At 36.5% G+C, this 12,536-nt stretch overlaps 1 protein-coding gene across 1 annotated transcript in view; it reads right to left on the minus strand.

Moving 5' to 3' along the window:
• SYT1 (synaptotagmin 1) overlaps window positions 1–12,536 on the minus strand; it is a 399,219-nt gene that overhangs the window by 235,137 nt on the left and 151,546 nt on the right. The window contains exon 5 of the mRNA XM_040981245.1: window positions 10,157–10,183. The gene's annotated coding sequence lies outside the window, so the exon portion shown is untranslated. The remainder of the gene's footprint in view (window positions 1–10,156; window positions 10,184–12,536) is intronic.

The raw sequence follows: 12,536 nt of genomic DNA on the forward strand, positions 1-12,536 counted from the left end.
TGATTTCAAAATTCATTGTTGATCCTCTGCCTCTCAGCCCTCAAAATTCATTGATTTCCTTGATTCTAATGAATTCCACATGGATTTCACCTCTGGCCATTTCTTTTCTTTCCAGATCATGGATTCTGAAAATTCATTCACCATAGCCTTTTGTTTTCTACTTTTAATGATAAATATTATTCTTTTCCATTTGCTAATCCTTTTGGTTTAGTACAGTTTCGTTGTCCTAGTAGTTAATCTGTCTGCCATGACATCTATTGCAATGATGCACTATTTTCATAGACTGCCATCTTCCCTTAAGTACACACCACGTATGCTTGTTAACTTCAAGTCTCTTATGGTGTCTGTCTTATCCTCAACTCTTCAACATTAAAGAAAGTCTCAACTCAGTCTGATTTCATAAAAAATTCACTCCAGCATCAACTGGGTCATTTTTGATGCTTGAAAAATTTTCCTGGCCTTCCTATCAGTTTGTTCATGGTAAACTTGTTCTTTCATCTTGCCTCCCTAACTTGTAATCATCTTTTAAAGCTGCTGCAGATAACTATCTTCTTTCTGAAGTATATCTGATCATTGCAACCATCTGGGATCATTCTTTTTTGAACACTACGTCTGTTGCCTATTCCAGGAAGGCAAAGACGTCTTTCTTCGCATTTCTACCAACTAAAGAATGAATTTCCATGGCCTTTTCTAAAAGGAAAAATAATGTGGGGATAATTCAAATTTTGGGGCTTCTTTATTCTGCCTACTTTCTACATGAGAGGGATTCTTGGCTAGACTGATGTAACTGGGTAAAAGAATCAATCATCCTTAGTTCACAACATTTAGAGGTCGTTACCATCCATGTCCCTGCCTGCAAAGGGGCTGCATACTGCTCTGTTGGAAGTGTAATAAGCTTATAGAGTTACACTCTGCCTTGTGGGAGAGTAATGTTAAGTTGGGTTATAAGCTCATTTGCTAGAAGTCCACTGGGGCTATATATTTAAGCCTGAAATAATGCCATGTCAATTTGTTCCTTGGGAATCTCTTCCTAGAAGCAAAAAAATCCTTGTTTGAGGGCAGGAACTTACATTAATTTGAATTACATGCAGTAGGGCTTTGGTTAAATTCCTAATACTATGAAAAAGGTATCTAGGAGGTAAATATTTTTATCATTGTTAAATGACCACAGTGCTTCAAAAAAAAAAAAGGTTTTGCTAACAAAAAGGCATATAAGGTAACACCTTAATACATGAAAATAAAGGGAGTTGCACAATAATGGAATAGCTCATGAAATTTCATCATGAAAATGTGTTACAAATAGTAAACTAATTCAATATAAATTCAACAAATTTCAATGATATGAATTACATTTTAAACTATAAAATTAGAACACTATAAATATATTAGAATGCCACTCAATAACAAAGCTTCTAAAGAAAAAGAAGCATCTTAATATACACAGAAAAACAAAATCATGACCATTGTCATGGTATAGCCAGTTTGGTTAAGACTGACAAACCCAGTTTCAGATCTGACTACTTTACTTCTGAGCCAGCTCCCTGCTAATGTGCCTGGGAATGCATTGGAAGATGGTTCAAGGATATGGCTCCCATTACGCATGTGGGAAACCCAAAAAAAGCCAATGGCTTCTGACTCCAGTCCAGTACTGTTTGGGGAATGCTCAAATAGATAGAAAATCCCTTCTTGAAATTTTAAGATGTTCACGGTCAGTAATTCCATTGGGACACATGATGGTTACATGACAGATATGCAGCAAGAACTTTTCAACCTTTTCTAAGTAGAAATTTCATGTGATTATATTTGTTGTGCTGTAAAGATCATTCCTTTACTTACATTTTATATGATAAGTAATTCCTCTAAGTACAGCAAATCATGTTAATATTGTAATTTATTTTTTACAAAGTACTTCCATTGAAGATTTCATATTGTTCGAGGTGACTTACAAAGCAGCACTATGGTAGAAATTATCGTTGCTATTTTAGCATGTTAAAGATGGAGACCTAGAGGAATTAAATCCAGCCGTTTTATCAAGAGAACACAGCTAGCTAAGCTCAGACTTTTCAAACACCAAGCCTAAGGATCCTCCCAGAGCACTGAGCCCATCTCTGAAACACTCCCTTAGAACCAACTAATATTTCCCCTGCATCACAGTGCAACAGCACTCCTGAATGCAAGACCCAGAGAGGAAAATACTTTTATACCTATTTTGATGGTCGACTGCGTTCCTAAAAATGGAAGATTTTATCATGCAGGGCTCAGTCTGTTTGTGATGCTACTGAACCATCAGAAAACTAAACTTAAAAATAAAATTTTGGTCTAAGGAAATGACCTAGATGGCTGTGTGATATCCCATTTGTTCCTTCCTAAATAAATTCTTATCTGCCAATCTTCTTGGTCTCTCAGACAGCCTGTGCAGTATATACAATACCCTCAAGAGGTTGGGTTTCCCTGCTGTGGTACAAAATGACCACCATGGAAATCAGCTACTGAATTCAATTCAGTGAATTACATTAAACTTTCATATTCATTACTAATGTATTTCAGTTATCATGGTAGAAATGATCAAAATTAACATTTTAAAGAATTAATGCCAAACAGAACTTTTTACAGACAAACATTTATTTTGTAATCCAAAATTGCCTTCCAGGATGTTACTGGTATTGAAATACTGCTTTGCAAAAGAGGATTTAATGGTTCTTTAATTGTAGATGACACACAAAGGCAGATTATTTTTTTCTGTAAGTACGATTTGAGGATATACGTAAAATAAAATCTTGGCATATCAAGTTGATAAGTCTGGTATAACATCCAACTTGATTATTATCTCTGTCTTTGTTTTGCCTTTTCTATTTTCAAATAAATGATTTTTTTTTTTGGCAATGGTAATACGTTTTTGCAGAAGAAGAATGGAAGTCAAAGAAAGAAAAAATAAGGAAAACTATCAAGTCCATGTGTAAGTAAGTAATTAATTTCAGCTTGAAGCAGTACCAAATATTTTGCTTCATGTATTATTTTTAAAAGAATGTACTATGGTATTTGCTAAGTATCTGTCTTCACAAACAACAGAGAAGGTTTGCAATTCAGCTCTCCTTTAATATTTACTCATTAACTTACAAAATAAGCTAGCAAAAAGATTAAGTTGTGCTACAAGGATTAAAATATGCAGATTAATATTCCCTTATTTAGGGATGGGAGTCAGGTCCTCGAATAGCAAGTGCTTGATGATAAAAGCTCTTGAGTTATTATAAGGATAAATAATTGTTCCAAATTGCCATCTTTCACCGCAATCAAGACAAATTTCTTAGGCATCTGCTGAAAGCAAAAATTTTAAGTGGAGCACATTTTCATAAAAGAGTCTCCGTAGCACACAATCAAATAAAATAAGCAACCATATTTTCTTTAAAAAGCATTAGAAATGTTAGAATAATTTTAGGATAAAAAGCCTTTCCAACACTATTCTAAATCTGGGATGGGGTGATGACCAGTCGATAAAAACGCTTTTATTAGTGAAGAATTCTATGAAGCTACACACATGGTTTAAATATGGCTATTTAAATACCGTCTAAGCATATAATTAATCAAAAGAAATGTGAAACTGTTCAATTACAATGTTCAGCCTTAGATAACATATAAAGGCAGTTTAAAAATCATTTCTAAAGATAAATTCAGCAAACACGTTACCCAGAACAAGTCTCCCTTAAATGAGCTTAGTTGCTATCTGCCTAGAGAAAATTACATTTCTAAACACAAATGGGATCCTTTAAAAAATTTTTTTTGGAGATTACACTCACAAAAATTACTGTTTTCTTCTCATTTCTACAAAGACTCAGATACAAAACTCCTTGCATCAAAATCTGTGGCCAGTTTCTAAAGAAACTAATGAGAGCCAAAAGGTCATTTCTCTAGGCAGTTGCCATTAAATCATATCAAATCTTATGTTGAAAGGGCAAATCTCCCTCAATGGAAATTCGAACATCCACCAGGGTCCTCTTGATGTTACCATGTACCTCCCTACATTTACTATTTATTTCTTACTAAATGCAAAACCTGAATATTTCTTCATTCATTTACAAATAAATTTAAATATAATTCATTTAATTTGCAAGTGATAGTCTCCAAATACTTGTTTCTGCATATACCTTCTCAAGGAGACCAATATTTTGAAAATAAAACACCTGTTCACATATTAAACCCCCTAAGACAAAACAAGAGACTCAACAGAGATTTCAGTCACTGATGAAAGTTGGTATTGAGGATTTTCATATTGTCTTTTTTTCTGGATATGCTCCTAAACAAGTAAAACAATATAGTTTTTCCCTTTCCAGTTTACGACAATCAAGCCTGTAGTGATCACCAATCAGTGAATATTATTCATGTATACACTTTAGAGGAAGACATCTACATAACTTTTGCTAATATACATGCTTAATAATAATAATTATATATATATATATAAAGCAAATGGAGTGTGAGCATTTGGTATCATAGTTAAAATGCTCCATTGCGACCCTGGAGGGCCTAGGTTTGGGTGCAGATTCACCTTCTGATTCTAGGTTTCATGCATCTGCACCTCAGGGGGCATCAGATGTTGACCCCTATGCTTGTGTCCTTGTTACCAATGTGAGAGTCAGAGATTCTGATTCAGGTTCCTGGTTTTGTCCTGGCCCAGTTCTGGTTGAGGTCCCCTGGGAAGTGAGACAGGAGATGAAAGATCTCAATCTCTGTCTTCTCTCTCTCTAAGTGTGTATATTAAGACCCTTTGGGTATTGTCACTGGGGAATACAGAGGAGGATATAAACTGTATGACAGTGTTTGGCACATGGTGAGTACTTAGCAAGCTTGTCTTGCAATCATTATTGATTCTACAGTCTGTAGATCCCAGAAAAAATCAGGTGGAGTGAAAGGCCTCAACGAGTCATAAAAATTGATGCTCAGGTATTTGTCCTTGCCAGGAACGGAACAAGAAGAGAATGTTCTAAGTTCTGATCAAAGGTGTATTTATAGTTGCCAGCAAGGAATTTTATAATCAAGATGAATAGTGAAGAAGGTTAAAAAGCTACAGTTTTGCCTGATAGTTCAAAGTGCCAAGGAACTAAAATGACTTAAATAACACCCTAGGTGCAAGCAGGTGTATCATCGAATGTGACATTTCTTTGGGTGAACAGAACTAACACGGGAAAATTTAGATTAAGGCTGTGGGTACTTGTGGGCTCGCACAGAGATAGCTCTAAGAGTTTTATATACTATTCAGATTACAATGAATCAACTTGGATTTGGGGCTTTTGAAATCTGGACTTTTTATATATATCAAAGAACAAGATTTCTTATGAACTGTGTCTAAGAACACTACACAGAAACAATTACAGGTTCTTATAAACTGAGTTGCAGAAAGAAACAAATGGGAAATCTGACTTGAAATCCAGCAAACTGGGCCCCAAATTAAACGAAATTAGGGAAAAGGTCAAGCCTTGTGTTGCATCTGAAGAGAAAATAGTTGCAAGTAGTTGTATAAGAAGGTTCTTCGAAAGTTAATGTGGAAGAACTGCTTTTTTTTATTGGCTAAAACAGTAAGCATCAACAGAATTATGTGGATGGTTAAGGAAAGGAAGAGAGTAACTAATGTAATGCTACATCACAAAGGCAGCAGCACTCCTGCTGAATTCTGAAAGGGTTGGAGCCACAGAATTGTGTTGAGGTCAGGTTATCCCACTTTCTTAAATTAAAAATTCTAGACATTATTTTGTTTTACTTAAGAGTAACAGGGAAGACAGGAGAAAGGAAAAGAAGAGGGAAAGAGGAATGGAAGGAAGGATGGAGAAAGGAAGGGAAGAAGGGAGGAAGGAGAGTAGTTTCTGAAATAATGCTACGTAGCATTGGATAGAACTTTCATTTTTGCCTAAATTTAAGTTTCCTTCCATGCTTGAACCATTTTTTTTCACTATCGTTTTACATGTTCCTCTTGGCAGTGTTGAAAGGCACAGCCTCTCCTGTCCCTATGAATAGATGCCTTTCAAATTTACACCTCCTGATTCGACCCATGCATAGAAATACAGACCACAGTTCCAACTACTCTTTCTCCGTTTTTCAACTGATATCCTAACAGCAGTTTCAATGTCAAACATCTGAAATTTACATTTTTGCCTTTCTTCAGCAAAATTGCTGTCTCTTATCTTCACGGGATATGTTGTAAGACTTGTAGGAGATGCCTATTAGATAGATGATATCAGAAAACACTTTTACTGTGTTTTTCCTATACCGGTATGACTAAACAAAACCCGATTTAATAAATTAGGCATAGTAAGGAGATAAACTAGTAATGAAAAAGAACAGTTACAGTTACACACTGTAAGAAATTGACAAGAAGGTAGTCTCCCTCTCAAAATACTTCACTGTATTCTTTCTGTGGTGATTAGGCTTATCATGAGATGCTGTCATGCCCACATGAGGCGATGGAGTGAGGCAAGTGGTGCTGGCACTGTTTGGTAGCATGAATTACTGCCAGTAAACAGCAGTGTACCTGATGGCCCATGTGACTGCTAGGTTACTGAAGGCTGGATTGTGTATGCAGTTTGAATATGCTGGGTAAGGGATTAATTCTTTCCTAAGTAAGAGGGAGTGGAATTTTGCAAAACATTTCATTATGCTACTCAGAATGGAACACAATTTAAAACTTACAGATTTCTAGTCCCTTCTACTTACTTTTTTCAGCCCATGACTGTCTCTGGGTAACTGTTACAATAGAAAGCAAAAATGGTGACCAGAGAGGCTACTTCCTTGAATATTTTAATCATTGATTTAATAATTTAGAAATAATTATCAGCAACCCAGAAATTGCATCATTATGAAATTTGGAACCTATTATTCACATAATGCTTTCTTCGAGCTCATATCAAGTCTACCTCCCAGCCAGACATCTCATGGTAGGTTGTTTCACTTCCAGTGTTCCCTGGGGATATCATTTGGTTGCTTCCTGCTTCTTGAGAGGGGGGCCTCTTAGCTATCCCTGTGTGCAAGTCCAATCTTTATTTCAACATCATCATGCCCAAAGCCCTACATGCTCTCTTTATGTTTTTGATCTTAAAGACATTCCCTTGCCAGGGGACTTTGACAGTGCCGATTCTCTGTATTCTACAACATATAAGGCCAACAGTTCAAGTTAAAAAATAACATTTACATTTCTTCTCCTCAATTGCTATTGCCAATACCTATTTATTCCCAATATCTCAATTTTGTTTCTATTTAACACCTACATAAAAAATACAAGAAGTATGTTTCAATTATTTTCTGTCCTATTTACTTACTGACTGGGACCAAGGCTTAAATATACTATTGTTGTCATGATACCATATTTCACAGACTTTCAAGATATAGTCAGTGCTACATTTTAATACCTGTATAATCAAAACATAACATAATAGTAGCTCATATTTAATTGCGAATTTCCCCCCCTAGTGTTTCTTAAAATCACACACCTTAGATTTGATGAAATGTTCTCACTACACTCAGCCGGTACATTTTCTGCCTCATTTGTCTCCTGTCTTGTGCAGTCCTCGTTAGCACCCAGAATCAGTCTTAGAACTATGACACGTGTATATAATCTCCAAGACGACCTATTTCCACAATTTACCTTTTCCATTGTTTGAACGGAACGATCAGCCTCTATCCCACCTTACTGTCAACTGTTCTTAAATTGCTCCAGAAATTTTTGTGGCCTCATCTCTGTTGTTGATAGGATAAAACTCTAAACCCCTCAGCATAGCAAAAATACCCTACGTACTGGGTCCTAATTTCCTCATTTTGTAGACATCATCAAGTTTCCTGAACAAACTCTCACGCCCCAGTACTCGGTACATGTTTACCTTTTGACTAAATGGAACCATATTTTAGAGTGCATCTCTAACACAGCTCTTGTAAGAATGTCCTAGTTTTTCCTGAGTCATTCTCTATGTGTTTTATACCATGGTGGATGAAAGTCTGATGCCAGACTGCCTAAGTTTTAGCTCCAGTTCATCACTTAATAGCTGAGGAAATTACTAAGTTACCTATTCTATCTGAGTCTGAATTTCTCCACCAGTGACACATTGATGGAAATAGTGACCAAGTAAAACTTTTGACAGAACAGTTAATACATTTATATCACTGAATGCTCAGTATACAACAGCCTATCATTATTCATGTCCTCTAAAAGCAAACTGTTCATTTTCAGACACATTTTTGTTTTTTCTTCATATACTCAACCTCTAATCTGGTTTCTAAGAGGGGTCCAACCTTCCACATGTTCTAACTGGTTGAATTCTTTCAGCACTGGAACAGAAGCAGCATATATTTATCACATATGGCTAAGTGGGCACATTATTTTTAACAGGTTCTGTGTAGAGGAAGTTAAAAATATTTGTGTTAAAGTGGCATATTTTCTACTTCAGAGAGGAAGTCTTAGAATAGTGGTGGGTTTGAAATTGATTCTGAACCAGCTATTTTGGTGTTTTCACCTTCTTGTTAGTCTGTCTCTTGTAGTTTTTAATTGCTCCAGGAACATAGCCTGGTGTCATAACTCCAGCTGGCTGCATCACTGCAAAGGGTGAGTGATGGATGGACTTAAAGAATATTGTGCTTTTAAAGGTCACTGCAAAAATGTACACTCGCAATAAACGGCAAGCAGTTCGTTTTCTCTTGTGGAACAAGCTTGCTGGAGGGTGGAAAGGACGGGTCCCAAGTACAGAGGGATGCACAGGAGGCAGGATCAGAAACAGGCGACCCAGATTCATGACTGCAGGAATCTTACTTGAACTCATCCTTCTCTTCTCTGCACAGTTCTCTGGCTCCTTCATTTTATTCCTCCCCATCAACCTGGGCCCCTCCATCCAGCCTCAGTCATTGCTGGTGGTGAAGACTTAGACACTTTCTGCCTGTGTTACAGAGGGAAGAGCGGACCTGTGTGTATTGGCTTGAGGTGATCATCAGTAACTCTAAATCAGACCCTCTTTGGCATGAAATCCCTGAGTATTTAATCAGAATGTGATGGTGTGCTAACTTTGGACTAGTTTTGATTAATTAAATGAACAGATTTGCCAGCATTATTTTTTAGAAATGCAGTTTGGGCTAAGTATACTGTCTACATACAGCAGGCACACATGATTTATGTGTACAAGCAAACCGTGTATGAAAGGAGCACCCTGTGAGATTCTCTGATGAACGTGAGGTCAGCTGAGTTTCACAGTAAGATAAAACGACTTGGAAGAGCCACAGCATCCCCTTTCACTGTGCGACACCTGATTCAGTCTGTGTTGTCAGTGGTACAAGAGTAATTTACCTATCTAGCCAATGGGTGTTGTTGTATTACAAGGTCATACTAAAACATACTTGACACGTAGTACCTGTTGTAGGTGTGTGATGACTAAATTTTAAACTCCAGTGCATTTTAATATGTGATTCCTCTAGAAAGACTGATTACAGATCATATACATGATCTAGTTATTTATCCCATACACATACCCATGGCTGACTAGATTAAAAAAAATATCCATGGAAGTTGCATAACTGAAACAATACTTTGTAACGAGGGGGTATGTAAAAAGAGCCTTAGAGTAAAACAAGATTTCCATTTACTTTTTTTCTTCTGAAATAGAAATCACTGGTACAATTTTGCCAGGAACAGTTTTACTCCATTTTAGTGCACATTTTAAAACTAAACGAGATAGCTCTAATTGTGCCAAAGAGTGCATTAATGCCATAACTCTAATAGGTTGCCCTTCCTGATAAGCAAAGCACATAAAAATAAATTTCATGATATTTAGAGATGTCACCCTGAGAATCTAGGCCACTAGTAAATTATTCATGGATTTTAGACAGAATATTCACAGTTGATTTGATACCTCGATGAAAAGAAAGTTTATGGTACTTTAAAATAATATAACATTGACAAAAAACTCAGGAGCACTTGGACCGCTGGTGCCAAGACAGTTTTTACAGTTGAGTATGGATTTGTTTGTTCTGCACTGGGTCTTTCATGAGCCTCAACCATCAGAAGCTGAATTTTTTTTTTATTAATAACAATGAATAGGATCGCTTCTGACATTCAGAGATAACAGCTATGGAAGCCTTCTTGGTGGGCCATTCTATTTTATCTTTGATGATTTTTCTTATGTAACCCTACAATGTTTCGCTTCATTTTTTTCTTTCTCTCTTATATTTGGTCCTATATATGAAAAAGGGGATAGTTTCTTATATGGTCTTCAGGAATATATTAGAAGTTTTACATAGAGTAATTTCACTTTTCCCTTAAACTCCATTTTTAAACCTGACTCATAGAATTTAGCTAAATGTTAACCTTTCATTTTTCTGTGTGTCAGATCCTGAGTTTAAGAACTCAGAAGACAGGATGCTACTCTAGCTGTACAGCTCTTTTATAAGACAGCAGAGAGACCTTCCTGGTTCATTTCTGAGCTTCTTGGAACTCCCCAAGCCACACATAATGCCTTCTGTGGTTCAGAAGCACTCTATTGTGATTTCAATGGCTCAAATTCACTCTTTTTAAAAAAAAAATTTCAATGATCTTTACATAGTTGATTAGGGTACAAAGGATCAAGGGCTAGGAGAAAGTGGGTAAGACCATTGCTTCTGCATTCTATTTTTCTTCCTTCCTATGTCTGGGGCAAAGCAGGGAGAGGAAGGGAAAAACTACAGCTAGCCTCCCAACCATCCCAGGGTCCCCAGTTTGGGACATATCATGAAGGTACTGCAAAGGTGGTTTTAATAGTTCAGCAGTTCTGAATTCTTTTAAACTAATCTTCGCACCTTCTCAGTTGAAATTACGAGCACATGTATCTCAGTTTGCCCCACTGTCACCATATGGTGACTATTAACCTACCACCATTTTTTAAGTGTGTCACTCCATGAAGATTTTTCCTGTTTCGTACCAAAGGGAACAGTACAAGCAGTCACTGGACAATGAGCTCCAGTTCTCTCCTCTGCCTCCCCATCTCTGCCTGAGAGTGGTACAGAACATGCACTCTGGAACGAGACTACTAAACAACTCAGCTCCAGCACTCAAAAGCTATGTGACTGTGTCAAGGTCTCCAATCTCTCTGTTCCACAGATTTCTCACCTCTTAAACACAAAACACACATTTCCACGCAGACCTGTTTTGAGGCCTAAATAAATGCCTACCTCATTTCTCAGAACACCACTTCAGTAAACATGCAAAAAATTGGTAACAAATATTTCAAGCGTAACATTTAATTGAAATGGCAGGGTTTTTTTTTTTTTTGGTGGGGGGCGTTATCTTTAAATATTAGCTCCTCTGGTACCACAGAAATTTAACCATGAGTCAACTGTTTATTAATAGAAGCTCATATATCTCTGCTGAACATCACACCAATGGCTGGGAGATGAAGGCTGTGATACAGTGAGGATATCCCTGAACTTAAAGTTTACAAAGTCAGGGACTCTCTTCTCAGATTTGCCCTTAAAATCAGCTTGGTTCTGATCAGTTTTTTAACCTTTGTGAATATCAGTTTCCGTGATCAGAAAATAGACACTATCATTAGCAGCCGAGATTCACAGGTGGGATACATTTTATATCCAGACCAAGTGATAAATATTCAACTCAACTTTTTCTGAACCTCAGATGACTAATTGAATACATTGGCAGACAAAACACAGAAAGAAAAATAGAACCAACTTTATGCCTGATTTTAAGTAAAAACCCCTAAACTTATAAGTTTCCCAAGAAATCGTGACAATGGAAGGCTTTTTCAAGAGATTATCATCTGTGGAGGCTGCCCAATGAAGGAAAAAAGAAGTTGAAAATAACATTGTTACAGTAAAAGAATGACTTCACAGTCTTTTTTCTTTTTAAATGGCAGGATAATTTGTTTATGAAATGCATTATCCTTTCTTTGCTTATGTTTGTCTTTTTCAACTTGTAATTAAGGTCTCCTTACTGTTCACCAACTGAATTTTTAATCATAGTCATTCTGTAGATGCATTTCATTAAGGGAGCCTATAAACCGTTAACACTGGTACTCCATTTTTCTCTTAGATAGTGAAGCAGAACAGTTCTCTGGCATGTTCAATGGATCAGTTTGCCACCACTCCCCTCCTCCTAATTTTGGTGAAAGGTACCTTGAGGCATAGATTTATCATCCAACTTGGAATTAGATGAATTTTGGCTGTCTAGAATCCTATGAATTCAAGAGAACATAACCATCACCAAGCTTACTTTTCATTTTTTTTCAGATGACAAATATTGAGAACTCTAAAGTGAAGTGATTTTGTTAATATTCAATTCCTAAGCTTGAAGTATTTACTGTATTTGCTTCTAAACCCTCAGTCTTTCCAGCTTCTGTCTTAGCAGATTCTTCTCTAATACAACAGGAACTCCACTAGATGATTTTTCACAGGGGAGCCATAATACATAACTAATAAAATGACAATTATAGGATAATATACAATTCCTGTCATGAATTTTTTCTTGGAAAATGAAGGTAAGCTGGTAATAACAGCCTTGATGTTTCATGATTTCACCAACTTTT

This window comes from Ochotona curzoniae, unplaced genomic scaffold, assembly GCF_017591425.1.
Source record: "Ochotona curzoniae isolate NIBS_2020 unplaced genomic scaffold, NIBS_Ocur_1.0 contig_1014, whole genome shotgun sequence".
Taxonomy (NCBI): Eukaryota; Metazoa; Chordata; class Mammalia; order Lagomorpha; family Ochotonidae; genus Ochotona; species Ochotona curzoniae.